This window comes from Gracilinanus agilis, chromosome 1 (assembly GCF_016433145.1).
Source record: "Gracilinanus agilis isolate LMUSP501 chromosome 1, AgileGrace, whole genome shotgun sequence".
NCBI lineage: Eukaryota > Metazoa > Chordata > Mammalia > Didelphimorphia > Didelphidae > Gracilinanus > Gracilinanus agilis.
Genome location: NC_058130.1, coordinates 658597924 through 658614140, shown reverse-complemented (window position 1 = coordinate 658614140; position 16217 = coordinate 658597924).

Here is a 16217-nt window from a genome sequence, read left to right as displayed (position 1 = left end):
AACAGGTCTTACTCTGAAAGAGTGTCCCAAAGTCACCTATGTTAAACACTATAACCTTAAAAATTCATTCCTCCCTCATAAAATAAGGTAGATAAACCTTTGCTCACCTATGTTATAGTAGGGATTCCTTTGAGGCCAGGGTTGAAAGAAGTAATTTTTCATGTCCTTTAAACAATAAATATGATATGATATGATTCTGTTACTTGCTGTGGTGAAGGAATCATCCAGCTCAAAGAAATCACAGGTTCTTGGTTATGCAAGGAACCCTAACTATAGCTATAGGAATTTTCTTTTTTTCTTTTTTAGAGAATATTGTTGTTTACTTAGAAAGCAATAGAAAACAATAAAATAATAATGCTACAATGAATAAAGTATCAGCATAAGAAATATATTCCCAAATCAATAGTCATATATTTTTAACAAGATATAGGATAAAAGGAAAGAAAGAGAAGAATGATTTAAAGTAACAAATGCCTTTAGGAATATAGCAGGGAACAAACAGACCTCAATGAATGAAACTACAAGCCTTTTCTAGCAATAAAGTCTGAAAATATTAGAGAGAAATTAATTTTTCATGGTTGGGCCCCATTCATATGCAAAATACATTTAGAATTTTTTAAAAAGACAAGAATATAAAAGTCAAAAATTTTAAATATATATATATATATATATATAATTAAAGGGGTTGTTGGCAATGACAAGATCTTAATTTCTACTACAAAATAGAAATTAGAAAAATTATTTAGCACTAGAAAAAGAGTAAGAGCTCCCCCTAACAATCATAATAAAGGGGAAAAACTACTTTGAGACAAATGACACAAGTAGAAGCTTGATGACCTTGTGTTATATATCAAGAGAACAATTAATTCCTTTTTTGTTTTGTTTTGTTTTTTAAAACCCTTGCCTTCTGTCTTAGAATCAACACTGTGTATTGGTTTCAAGGCAGAAGAATCATAAGGGCTAGGCAATGGGAGTTAAGTAACTTGCCCAGGGTTACATGGCTAGGAAGTGTCTAAGGCCAGATTTGAACCCAGGACCTCCTGTCTCTAGGCCTGACTCTCAATCAACTAAGCTGGCACCCAGTTGCCCTTTGTTTTTTATTGTTTTTTTTTACAATCATTTTTCCCCAGTTAATATGTTGATAACATTTTTAATAGTCATTTTCTGACATTCTGCAATCCATGATTTTCTTCTTCCCTCCCACAATTTCCATCAATCCAAGAAGGAAGATAATATAACTTGTACACATATTTTCATATAATACATACTTCTATGTCCATTATTTTGTGAAAAAAGATAAATATTGTTTACAATGGAGAAAAATTCTTGGCAGAAATAAAGTAAAAAATGGCATGTTTCTATCTGCATTCAGAATATCGTGGTGGATAACCTTTTAATAAGAGTCTCTTGAAAATAGGCAAGGAGGAGACTAAGCTATCACTCTTTGCAGATGATATGATGGTCTACTTAAAAAATCCTAGAGAATCAAATAAGAAGCTTGTAGAAACAATCAACAACTTTAGCAAAGTTGCAGGATACAAAATAAATGTACATAAATCATCAGCATTTCTATACATTTCCAACACACTAGAGCAGCAAGAAGTAGAAAGAGAAACACCATTTAAAATCACCCTAGACAATACAAAATACTTAGGAATCTATCTACCAAAACAAACACAGCAATTATATGAAAACAACTACAAAACACTTTCCAAACAAATAAAACTGGATTTAAACAATTGGAAAGCCATTAATTGCTCATGGGTAGGACGAGATAACATAATAAAAATGACAATTCTACCCAAATTAATTTACCTATTTAGTGACATAACTTTTAAGCTACCAAAAAACTTCTTTACTGAATTAGAAAAAACTATAACAAATTTCATTTGGAATAACAAAAGATCAAGAATTTCAAGGGAAATAATGAAAAAAATGTGAAGGAAGGGGGCCTAGCAGTACCAGATATTAAACTATACTATAAAGCACTGCTCATCAAAACAATATGATACTGGCTAAGAGACAGAAGGGAGGATGAGTGGAATAGACTTGGGGTAAATGACATCAGCAAGACAGTGTATGATAAACCCAAAGAGCCGAACTTTTGGGACATGAATCCACTATTTGACAAAAACTGCTGGGAAATTTGGAAAACAATATGGGAGAGATTAGGTTTAGATCAACATCTCACACCCTACACCAAGATAAATTCAGAATGGGTGAACGACTTGAATATAAAGAGGGAAACTATAAATAAGTTAAGTGAACACAGAATAGTATACTTGTCAGATCTGTGGGAAAGAAAAGACTTTAAAACCAAGCAAGAGTTAGAGAAAATTACAAAATGTAAATTAAATGGTTTTGATTATATTAAACTAAAAAGCTTTTGTACAAACAAAAACAATGTAGTTAAAATCAGAAGGGAAACAACAAATTGGGAAAAAATCTTTATGACAAAAAACTCTGACAGGGGTCTAATTACTCAAATATACAAGGAGTTAAAGCAATTGTATAAAAAATCAAGCCATTCCCCAATTGATAAATGGGCAAGAGACATGAATAGGCAATTTACAGGTAAAGAAATCAAAAGTATCAATAAGTACATGAGAAAGTATTCCAAATCTCTAATAATTAGAGAAATGCAAATCAAAACAACTCTGAGGTATCACCTCACACCTAGCAGATTGGCTAAAATGAAAGAAGGGGAGAGTAATGAATGCTGGAGGGTATGTGGCAAAATTGGCACATTAATGCATTGCTGGTGGAGTTGTGAACTGATCCAGCCATTCTGGCTGGCAAATTGGAATCATGCTCAAAGGGCTATAAAAGAATGCCTGCCCTTTGATCCAGCCATACCATTGTTGGGTTTGTACCGCAAAGAGATCATAGATAAATAGACTTGTATGAAAATATTTATAGCTGCGCTTTTTGTGGTGGCAACAAATTGGAAAAGGAGGGAATGTCCTTCAGTTGGGGAATGGCTGAACAAACTGTGGTATATGCGGGTGATGGAATACTATTGTGCTAAAAGGAATAATAAACTGGAGGAGTTCCAGATGAACTGGAGAGACCTCCAGGAACTGATGCAGAGTAAGAGGAGCAGAGCCAGAAGAACATTGTACACAGAGACCAATATACTGTGGTAAAATTGAATGTAATGGACCTTTGTACCAGCAGCAATACAATGTCCCAGGACAATTATGAGGGATTTATGGTAAAGAACGCTGCCCACATTCAGAGGAAGGACTGCAGGAGAGGTAACATATAAGAAAAACAACTGCTTGAACGCATGGGTCGGGGTGGACATGAATGAGGATGTGGACTCGAAACTACCACACCAATACAACTACCAACAATTTGGAAATTGGTCTTGATCACGGACACATGACAAAACTAGTGGAAATGTGCGTTGGCCATGGGTGGGGGGAGTGTGGGAGATGAAGGGGAAAGTAGGAGCATGAATCATGTAACCATGTTAAAAATGAATATTAATAAATGATTATTAAAAAAAGTTCATCAGACAGTTGAAATCTTAAAAAAAAAAAAGAAGTACTTGATGACTGACTAGAATTCTTGGGGCCCTGACTATATGTACAAATGGATTAATACTATGAATTTATAGATGTATGGATATGTGTATGGATGTATTAAAGATAATAAAAATTATCTTTAAAAAAAAGAGTCTCTTGGAGTTACCATGGATCTTTGCCTTATTGATAATAGTTAAGTCATTCACAGGTGATCATCATATATTATTATTGTTACTGTACAATGTTCTCCTGATTCTGCTCACTTCACTTTGCATAATTTCATATAAATCTTTACAGGTTTTTTTGTGATCTTCTTATTTTTCATTTCTTTTGACCTAATAGCAATCTATTCCAAGCATATATCACAACTTGTTCAACCATTCTCCAATTGATGGACATCAATTTCTAGTTCTTTGCCACCATAGAAAGAGATGCTATAAATATTTTTATAAATGTAAGTTCTTTTTACCTATCTTCAGTATCTTTGGGATATAGACCTAGGAGTGTTATTTTTGGAGTCAAAGGATATTTACAATTTTATGGAACTTTGGACATGGTCCAGATTTCTCTCCAGAAGAGTTGTATCATTTACCAGTCCTTTATCTTAGTGCATTTCATCTAAGATTATCCCCAATTTATCCATTATATATCTTGTTTTAATGTAGTTGTTTACATGTTATCTATGAACTTAAGTATCTAGTTCTCCATTTCTTGTTTAGCAATGTATCATTCTTTCTTATCATTTTTAATAGTAATGTCCCATTATTCTAACTTACCTCTGTTAACCTGTCTTTATATTAAAAAACCCTTAATTATAAAGTTTTTAATTTATTTATTGTGTTTGGTTTTCTTGCCCTTTTAAAAAATTCCATATGTACATATACATGCACATATACACATACTTATGTTCATTGCTTTAAAAATGATAGTTCTAAAATATCTTTGATACTTTAAGCATCCTAAGGTACTTTATATACTTCAAAGCATTATAGAAACTTTAAGCATCCTAGTTATTACCTTCTTACCAATAATATAATAAGTTTAAACCTTTTATTTCCATTAATTTCTTTAAGTGTCATAAGTATTTTAAATATCTCTTGCACCATATTTTATGAATTCTAGTTATTGTTTTCCCATGCAAGGAATATAATTAGTTTAAGCCTATTATTTTCCTTGATTACCTTAAGTATATTAAGTACTTTAGGTATCTCCTATATTATATAAATCACGTGGATAGCATATAGTGATAATCTGGCTTTTAATCCATTCTACTAACATTTTATGCTTCATGGGTGAGTTCATTCTATTCACATTCAGAATTATGATTACTAACCATGTGTTTCCCTCTATTTCATTTTTCCCTTGTTTATTTTTCCCTTTCTTTCTTTTTAGGCTTTCCCTGTTCAGAAATGTTTTTGCTCCTGTTTACCCATCTCCATTTTTCTGCCTGTCTCCTATTTTTGTATCCACCTCCTCTTCTGAGTTTCCTATGGGGTAAAATAGATGTCTATACCTAACTGAATGAGGACATTACATCAATTCCATGCCAATTCCAATGAGAATAAGATTAAAATATTGCTTGCCACAGATTCACCTTCCCTTATACTGCATTGATTTGTTCATGCCTCCTGTAGTGAGATAATTTACCCCTAACTTTTTTCTCCTTTTCTCTTTTTGCAGTGTATTACTCTTTCTGCTCCCTTGATTAAAAAAATTATATCCCATTATATTCAACTTACTCCTTGCTCTTTGTTTATATATACTCATATTCATTGTCCAAATAATGATAAAGTTCTAATTATCTTCAGTCCCTTAAACATACTAAATACTTTAGGCATCTTACATATTTCAAGTATCATAGACATCTTAAAAATCTTAGTTATCACCTTCATACTAGTCATACAATCATTTTAATCCCATTGTTTCCTTTAATTACCTTAAGTATAAATCCTTTAGGTATTTCTCATACCATAGAAATCTTCCTTCTGTAAGCATGGATGTAATTAGTTTTAAACCCTTTGATTCCCCTGAGTTTATTTTTTTCTGTTTTTGTTTGTTTGTTAGTTTGTTTTTGCTTCTTTTGACTGTTGAATTTGATTTTTAACTCTGGTGGGTTTTTTTAGGAATGCCTGTAATTTCTCCATTTCCTTAAATGTCTATTTCCTTCTCTTGAGTATTATACTAAGTTTTTCTGGGCAGATGATTATTTGTTATAGATCTATATCCATCTCCTTGTTTAATATCCTATTCTGTGTGTTCTAGTCCTTTAAAATAGAAACTGTTAGGTCCTTTGTAAACCTTATTGTCATTTCACAATATTTGAATTTTTTTTCTTTTTTTCTGGCTTCTTGTTGTATTTTTGACTTGGGAATTCTGGAATTTGACTATTATATTCTTTGGATTTTTAAATTTGGGATTTCTTCCAGGAGGTGATTGATGGATTCTTTAAATTTCTATTTTCTCACATCGCCTGATAATTTCTTTCAATATGGTGTCCAGGTTATTATTTTTTTTATTGTGGCTTTCAGGCAATCCAATGATTCTTAGATCATTTCTCCTGGATATTTTTTCTAGGTCAGTTGTTTTGTTGTTTGTTTGTTTGTTTGTTTGTTTTCCCTAGTGAGAGATTTCAAATTTTCTTGTATATTTTTCATCCTTTTGATTTTGTTTTAATATTTCTTGCTATCTCATGAAGTTATTAGCTTCCATTTGTCCAATTCTAATTTTAGGGAGCCATTTTATTCTTTGAGGATTTTAATTTCCTTTCTTAGAGAATTATTTTCCCATTTGAGGTATTGTATTTCCTTTATAGGAAACTGTTTTCTTCTGTAAGTTTTTGTATGAAGCTATTGATTTTTCTCATTTTCTTGTCTTATTTTTCTTTTATGTTTCTTATTATTTGTTTTTTATGCTTTTTGGAGCTCTACCAGGAGTTCCTTTTGTGCTTGACATTTTTTTTCATATTTTCCTTTGAAGATTCACATTTCCATTTTTGTACTGCTACTCTCTTCTGAGCTTATATTTTGAAATATTTATTTATTGTCATCCTTTTCTCTTTTTTTGCTCATTCAGGGGTTATTTTTTCCCTTGCTTAAGATTACCACCATTCCTGGGGTGAAGGGAAGACTTTCCAGGACTTGTACTCAGCCTGGTGTTGGTTCAGCTGTCTGGGTCTCAGATTGAGGACTCCACAGATGCAGCGTGGTTGGCCTGCTTCTGGAGGTTTGCAGATGTTCAGTTCAACTGGTTAGAGTTGGGTCCTGCCAAAGCCTGCTGAGGCTGGACCCTGTTGGGTTGAGTTCCTCCTGCCTGGACTGGGTCTCACCTGGCCTCTGTTTCAACTGGATTATTTCAGCCACATTACACTCACTGTTTGTTCTATATTATGTTAGTTTCCTCTCTTGCCCTGCTGAGGTTATCCTGAGCCAGCTGTTCTCTTTCTCCTGCTGCTTACACCATATTGCATCTGAATTATGCTGAGGCTTGTACAGTGTTCCCTCTTTGTAAACCAGGAAGATGAGTCATCCTTGCTGTCTGTTGGTGACATTGTTCTGGAACCAGAGCACATCTTTTCCCTTTCTTCTATTGATTCTACCACGTGTAGGAGGCATTTTTGATCAGGTATCGGTTGGATTAGGTCAAGCCTGCAGTCTTTCTCAGCTCTTAGATTGTTTGATTTAAAGCCAAAGCTGGCATTAGAATATGCAATACCCAAGGTTTGGTTACTGCAGTGTCAGCATCAGGACACAGAACCAGGGCCAAGATGGGTGGTTCAACAAAATTGCTTTGACAAAGACAGTTCTAATTATCTGTTTGAAAGAGATGTCTGTAGCCATCCCAAAATTAAAGGGTTCTTAAACTAATACTTGAATAGAACTGAAAAATAATTTATTTTATTTGTCGAAACTTATCTTGAAATTTTATATAGTACACTGTAACTAAGGAATCTGGAGATTTGGTAAACAAACTTGCATTTAAATTCTTCAAGTCATTCATGGTTAGCAAAAATTTGATTAGGATCCCTTTTGGCCTTTGCCTTTGCAGACTAAAAGATGCAGTTTTTATAGTCAAGACTCATAAAATAGTTGTTTTTTTTTATCTAATGGCTCTTTACAATTTTTATTTGCCCTAGATTCATAATGAAACTAGGTATTCTCTAGTTTCAATAATTTTCTTGAATGCTACACTCATTTCAGACACACGTGAATATTTTCTCTGTTCCTACTGTCTCCCAGTAAGTGATGACCAATCAATCAATAAGCAAACATTTATTAAGCAAGTAATAGGTACCAGGTATTATGCTATAGGTATTTTTGATTGAAAAAACCAAAATGAAACAATCCTTTCTTTTTGTGAAGGATCTAATAACAAGGATTTTGTGGGATTTGATTTCATATATAACATATAGTTTTGACATCTTATTTTCCTAGAATGTATTTTGTATCTATTGTTCAGTCATATTTCAGTTGTATCTGACTCTTTGTGACTTTATTTGGGTTTTCTTGCAAAGATACTGGAATAGTTTGCTATTTTCTTTTCCAGTTTAATTGCCAGATGAGGAAACTATAAATGACCTTCCAAGTGTAACACAACTCATAAGACTCTGAGGCCAGATTTGAACTCAGAAAGATGCTTCCTCTCTCCAGGCCCAGCACTCTATCCACTATGCCATCTAGCCGACCTATTTGGTATCTACTAGAGTTCAATCCCCTTATTTTAAATATTTAGAAATAGATCCAAAAAGTTAAAGTGAGCAGAGGTCCAGCATCACACATTTACTAAGTAGTAGAACCTGTTCACAAACACAAGACATTTGATTTTAAATATCAAAATGTTATCGACTACCCTACACAACTCTCCTTACTTCAGGGAAACCACTCTAATAATTTAAATGTCATTTTCCTAGTTCATGCCCAGTTAGATGCTCAGTGTTTCATTTTAGGCATGAAGCTTTCTCTCTAAATTCATTTCTGCAGCCCATGTTAAAATTTCTTCCTTATAATATCATACTAAAATCTAATGCCCTCATTTGTCACTAAACACTGTGTTATAAATTTTACTGTACATCTTCTTTTGCACTGGGTTTAGCCTTAAGTGACTGACTTAACAGGACAAAGAATTGTATGTGAATCTGAACCACTAGAAGGAACATATTTATCAATGAGGTCACCGATCCATTAACAACATTATGGTAAGGAGATGTCAAATATCACTGTTCCTCACTTAATAATTTTTACACTCGTCTACACATAGAAAAACCTTTTTATACCACATCTCACGGCAGAGGTGGTATATAATGCTCATGTGAGGCTTAGGTAATAATTGATAAATAGTACCTACTACAGAAAAGAAAACAAATTGTTAAAGCTGGTAATACAGTGGTACCTTGACACACAAGTTTAATCCATTCCATGGCCAAGCTCATAACTCAATTTGCTCTTGTGACAATTCAAATTTCCCCATTTAAATTTATGGAAATGCAATTAATCCATTCTGTTCCCAAAAAACAACATGCATTTTTTGTTCTCTATGATTTTAAATATGAAAATTCACCTCATAAAAACAAATAAACATATTTATACATAATAAGAAATAATGTAAAGAAATAAATTTGCTTAAGAAATGTTATTTACCTTCAAGTCAAGCAAAGATGCTAGCAGAGAATTTTTTCATTTCCTGTGCTATTACTTAACATAACTTACTCTCTACACATATAAGGTTTCATTTAAATGCAAAATTGATCTTACACATTGCTATTTTTTTACTTTAATTATCATCATTTTCTTCATTGAAATTTGACTGTTTTGCAATACTTCCCTTGATTTCACTTGGAGGTCATTTCAACAAAAACCTTTTTACCGAAGTTTGTTTCTTCCTCCCTTTTAGAATGGTTTGATAATGTGTGAAACAAGCATCATTACACAGCTCCAAAGCACAACCTGTTGCAACTTTTTCTGGATGTGTCTTTTCAATAAACGGTTAATTTTTTCCCAAATTCTCTCCTTAATATCACTTGTACTGATTGTCTCATTCACCTTGCACTCCTCCCCATTAATTTTCTACAAAATTTCTATATGCAACTCCTTCAATTCCTCCATCTTCAGGACCCATGGTTAAAAGTTAAGAAATTTGCCCCCAAAAAACTGATAAAGAAAAAAATAAAGAAGAAAGCAAAAGCAATTCAATACAGATGCTCACACAGACAGATAAACACTGAACTAATCGAGAGGGTATTGTATAACTTGTGAAACCAAATTTTCAGCAGGCTTTCTAGTGGAGAAAGGCGGAAGCTCGTGATTCAAATATCTGCTAGTCAAATATCTGCTAATCGTGACTGCTCTTATCTCAAATTGCTCTTCACTTAAGGTGCTCATGTATCAAGGTACCACTGTATATGGCTCTTATTTGAAGTTCCAATGAGATAACAAATGTAAAGTGCTATGGAAAAATCAAGCACTATATAAATGTAAGTTATTAAAATAATAATAGACATTTTGTGTCATTCATGAATCTGAAAAAGAGCATAAATCAATGAATACCACAGAATCAATGAAATAGAAATAATATTTGGAAGTCATTTAATCCAACTCCCTGACTCTGACATATTAGCTAGAATTATGTTTGCCTCCATTTCCTCATCTATAAAATGGGGATAATAATAGCACCTATATACTATAGATTTTTTAGTATAAAATGAGATACTGGTAACATATTTTTCAAACCTTAAAACACTATATAAATACTAGTTATTATTATTACCAATTGTTATTTTTCTCATACAATTATATAGCTATAAATGAAGTTAGAAATAATTTAGCCCAAGTATTTCATTTTCCAAATAAATAAATTTAGCACAAATAAATTGAGCACATTCATAGACTTAGTAATTAAACCAGGACATGAACTTATCCATTTCCTTATACCTACTATCTTGATTACACATAACAAATTGCAGATATCTCTTCATTTTAAATGAATCTATTGTGTACTCCATATTTCATCAGTTATTTGAATTGGGGGGGGGAGCAGAGAATCTGAGTACAATGGAAAAGCCCCATTCACTTCATTGTTTTTATTATCTCTTCCACATTAAAGCACATATTATAAGAGTGAATTGTGTGCCCTCATTGCACATTGAGAGATGATGGGTATGATGTATGAATTAAATTATTTATGATCATTAGGAAATATGAGAAGGTGGAGATGATGTGGAATAAAGCTCATATGACTATCATGCCTTATAATCACTTTAATTTGTCCAACTCTGAACATTACCTGCTAAACTAGGTGCAGGTGTTGGCTTTAATGTGCCCAAATGAAAAAGGAGTTAATGATAACATCTTGGTATATACTGAGATGACTCTATAAACAGCGCTGAGCTTGCCAAATATTTCACATGTGGTTAAGGTGGAAGAAAATAAAAGTGCAGCAGTTTGCCCTTGAGACCCTCAATAGCAGAGGAAAACATCAAGATAGCAAGAGATGAAATAGGATTAAAAATAATCTGAAACCCAAACAAATCATGAACTGCAGCTGTTATACCTTATTGTTATGGAACATACCATGGCTTTATTACAGTCACCTGCAAAATGTGCTCTTGGGAGAACAAGTGAGAAAAACCAGTTCAAGAGTTTGGAACTACAGAAATCCTTACTAAGCAACAGTCAAGAAGATGTCCTATTCAAACTCATAAGAAAGTTATCGCAATAAAGAAACCATCTAAAAAATCTGTTGTGAAAGGTGAGGGATGATCACTAATGGGTAGAAGCAATGTGAGAGCAGGATGAAGAGGCCTGCATTCTAATTTTGACAGCCATTTGCTAGCTGTATAAACTAGGCAAATTTGTTATATCTGTAGGCCTTCATTTCATCATAAATACAATATTTGCTTTTGATATCTGAGAAGGTTCTTCTAACCAAAGCAATGAGTTTCTGATTATTAATTTGTGATTAGGAATCCCCATACTTTATTACATCTTTTTAAAATGCTGCACAAAATGGGAAACATCTACTATTGTTTGTAATTCCCGATCCAATGACTTCCCTCTTTAAGGACTGTTTTTATTCAGAAGGCTGAATGACTTTGCTGCTAAACTTAAGGCCATATGGAGGAGGATTTATAGTAACTATACCTGTGGGTCCATAATAGGCATTCTAAGTCCTTTGAAAGTGATTAACCCAAATAGGTTCCAGATCATCTAAGTTTAATGTTATACCAGAGTATAGACTTCAGGAAGTAGATATGACCGAAACATTAGACCATTCAGGCTTTCCAAAAAGAATCACACACACACACACACACACACACACACACACACACACTTCAAAGAAATGGACATCTGGTGGCGTACATTATGGTCATTTCTTAGTTCAATTTCTTTAAATGCCATCATCTAAAAATTAGCCTTATAAGTCCTTAACATCTCTGTGGAAATAATTACTTTTGAGCCATTTGTTTCAAAATGATCTCTGCAACTAAACTTCATGGTGGCAGCATGTATAGTAAATTAAATTTATCTTTCCATCTTATAAGTGACTCAGTGAAATTTCATAACCACACTTCTTAACTTTCTTTAAATTTATACACACAGGGGCAGCTGGGTAGCTCAGTGGATTGAGAGCCAGGCCTAGAGACTGGAGGTCCTAGGATCAAATCTGGCCTCAGACACTTCCCAGCTGTGTGACCCTGGGCAAGTCACTTGACCCCCCCCCCAATGCCCACCCTTACCACTCTTCTACCAAGGAGCCAATACACAGAAGTCAAGGTCTAAAAATAAATAAATAAATAAATAAAGATAAATTTATACACACATTTACACATTCATTTATGTGTATGTGTAAATATATATTTACACATATATATGTATATATATATACTTATGTATACAATATATTCTTTGTTTCTTGAGACTGTTTCCCTAACCCTCATAGGCTAAAAGTACAGTATTGAGTAATGTCTCAAGCCCACAACTTAGATTGACATTCCAATTTTGACAAGCCCTGGTTGTTTTGCGCTTCCCCTCCTTAGGCATCCTGGAAGCTCCCACTCTCAATAGGCTTCCCCTAGTAGCATGATAGTATGATCAGTTTTAGGTTACTTTAATTCAGAACTCTCCATTCAAGTGATCCACCAGGCTGGGACTTCTCAGTAGCAGCTTTTATCAACATTCATCATCATAACCTGTAGGGCAGCTAGGTGGCATGATGGATAGAGTATCAGGGATTGGAGTCAGGAAAACTCCTTTTCCTAAGTTCAAAACTAGCCTCAGATATTTACTAGCTATGTGACTCAGGATAAGTCACTTAAATTTGTTTCCCTTTGCTTCCTCATTTGTAAAATAAGCTAGAGAAGGACATGGCAAACCACTCCAGAATCTTTGCCAAGAAAACCTCAATTATGTAAGGATGGAATTTGTGCAAGGAGGATGGGACAAGAGGAGTCAGAGAAGGAGTGACTGGTGGTTGGTGACAGTTGAGAGATCAGAGGGATTCTGGGAAATTTTCTCCAGAGGAGGAAGGGGAAGAAGGAACTTCTGGGGAAGGATTGACTGAGAGAACATCCCAGCTCGAATCCAATCCTGAGGATCTTTCTTTGGACATTGATACCCCGATTCCCTGATAAAAGGCATCCTATTGCTTCTTACCCATCAAGACTTCAACCAAAGAGTCAGCTAAGTTTTGGGACTCCATTTTGGGAGCATCTCTTAGTCCCCTTTCCCCATTACCCAACCTTGCTGAGAGACCCTTTCAGGTCTAACTTGCAATTATAGAGGGATAGAAATAGAAACAGAAGGAGAAGGGGAGGGATGTACTTAGGAGTGGGAACCCCAAAGGTTCCAACCCGAGTGACGGACCCCATAGAAATAGAGAAGAGGGCACTCCAAACTCCTTTGCCCTTAACCCCTTTCCCCAATCCCTGAATTGTGAATAATAAAAGCCATTCATTAGTAAGATAGCATTCCAGAGTGCCTGAGAGACAATGAGGGGGAGGGGAATCACAGCTTGGTCTGGCTGCCTCCATCTTGAAGCCAGACCCGCTGTGAAGTTGACTGACCTTTGGGGGGGGGGAGGTTTGCATGAACTCTGCCCTCATTCAAAATTGGATTGGGGTCCCCCATACCTCATCTTATAGGGAAGCCTCACCTCCAACTCCTGTGAGTTGGCACAACCATCCAGGTGATCCAGTTTAGGAGTGACACCTACTCAAAGTCTCTCAGTGTATATTTGGCAGGAGGGGAGAGCTCTCTCTCCCCTTCTATCATAACAGTAATTACTTGCTCTCTTTATTCTTATAATTTTAGCAAAGCCAGTTTAGGTAAAGTACCTAAATAATTCTGAAAAAAAAAGGCTCTGTTTGAGCCAGATGGCAGCCATTTTTCTCCTGCCTATAGCATAGCAAAGGGGTCAAACATTTTCAAGGAAAGAAAATTTAAAGGCACAGTACCATAGACATTTTACATTCAGACTGGTACAATGGATCCATCAGTGGGGAAAACAATTTGTACCATGATGGGAATCTTTATGTTACTATACAACTTTTTGACTATGATTTATAATTTCTGGATCATAGTGATCCCAGGATATATAATGGGAATCATAGAAATATATGATTCCTGCCAATGGTTGAAGCTAGAAATAGGTTGGATCTTTGCTTTCGTACCAACCACAATGGCAGTCATCATTTCATTCCTTCTTTTCTATTGGTTCTTAAAGAATTTACTGCACAAATTGCTAGGACACAAGGATGATAGCACTGTATTGATAATGATATTAAGAAAGGAAATAGTAAAGTTACTTGAAGGAAATGCTCAGTTGAAAGGGGTAAAAGAGATCTCAGCAGGGACAAAATAGAAATAGCAATGCAAGCAACTGAGGCACATACAGACACAGCAAAGAAAATAGAAGGGGCAACCGTACCAACATTACTAATTATTGATCACATGATTTTGCAGCCAGATGCTGGATTTCTCCATATAAAAAGCCATTCACTGCTGCAGATCTAGACACCTTAAAACTGTAACAAACTCCTACCTTTTATTTAAATCCCTTCAAGGCCATAAAATAATTTAAGGGAGCATTAAGATGTTTTGATCCCATTCTTATAATTAGGGTCATAAAGATTCAGATATTTAGAACAACAATAGCATGCCTGAATCTTTACTATAATAGGACATTTCTGGATTATAGGGCATCAGTATTTTTCCAAATATCTATTGTCCCAAATATCTTTAGCCTGATTTTTAGTTATTTCTATTTCTCCCACCAATAAATCCTTTTAAATGTTTTTAGTTTGTTTTTTTAAGTCCTAAAATAATGATTACTCTGGTTCTTTCCCAGTCTCATCAATAAGTGACACATAGAACAACATTTTGGAAAGCTTCCAACTTTTCCTTTAGCAACAGGCCACCTTAATTACTTTATCCACCAGAGACTTCTTTACAAAGTCTCCTTGTCTTCCACCTCAGTTTTTCAGGATTATGCTCTTATTATTTAAGTAGATGTCCTCAGGTGGGAAATTCCAAGGCCATCTATTTTTTTTCTATCTATGATTCTACTACTAGTCAAGAAAACCATATGGCCAGGAAATGGAACAAGTAAATCCTGGGTTATGTTAATTATTCTTATATAGAAGACACAAATGTATTGTCTTTAGGGTAAAGTAGAGAGTGGACAGGAAATGAATTAAAATTAATTAAACAAATATGAATTAAAGGCTTACTATGTGAATTATGAGTAATGACATATAGCCTGGCCACCAGGGAGGTTGCAACTGATAGAGAGTTCTGAGCTATAGGATCAAATATTGATTGATTGAGCAGTCCAAGTATTCCCTTTCTATTGGTAAGGATTGAAATGTACATAAATAAGATGAGAAATGAGAGGAGAAGGAATATTAAGAATGTGCAGTATAATGAAAGGCTTACTGCAGGAGGTGGCTGCTAACCTGAGCTGAAATGACTGGTGAATGTATTCCAGGCATATGTAATTGAATTCAAAATATACCTTCAATTTCTAAGAATTAAATAATTCCAAATACAAAGAATTATATATATATATATGAATAAATGATATATGAAAATATATTTACATATATCTTTGTATGGGTCCTGAGGATTAATATTATACTACAGTTTTTACTATGTTTGCTATGAACTTCATACTTCTAAAAATGTAACCTCAAAGGATTAGTTTTCTTTAGTAGCCGGATTACACATTTAACAACCTCAGAGCATATCTTTTGAATTTATTTCTGACTGCCTCCTCTAGCATGACTTTACAAAGATCAAATTTTAAGTTAATTTGCTTCATGCTGTATTCACAACATCATTTTAAAATGGATGTATAATTACTTCTTGGTTATATCACATGAAGATCTCAAAGTATTATTAAATATTACTGATTTTTAATATGGCCAATTATTATCACTTTCCTGTCAGCAACAACCTGGTAAACAATAGAGAAAATTGGAGAGGTCCTAATTTTCCCCAAGTAGTTACAGTTAGCATAGTTTATTTCATAATTAAATGAGCCCAGAAAAAAATAATGAATGTTATTCTCCACTAAGTAGAACTACACTTTTATCTACAATGTGTAGCTAATAAGCTCATATGAATATGATTATACACTTCTCTGGGTGTTGTAGATAAAAAAGGGGTATATAAGTACTAATTACAGATGTGCAGATCT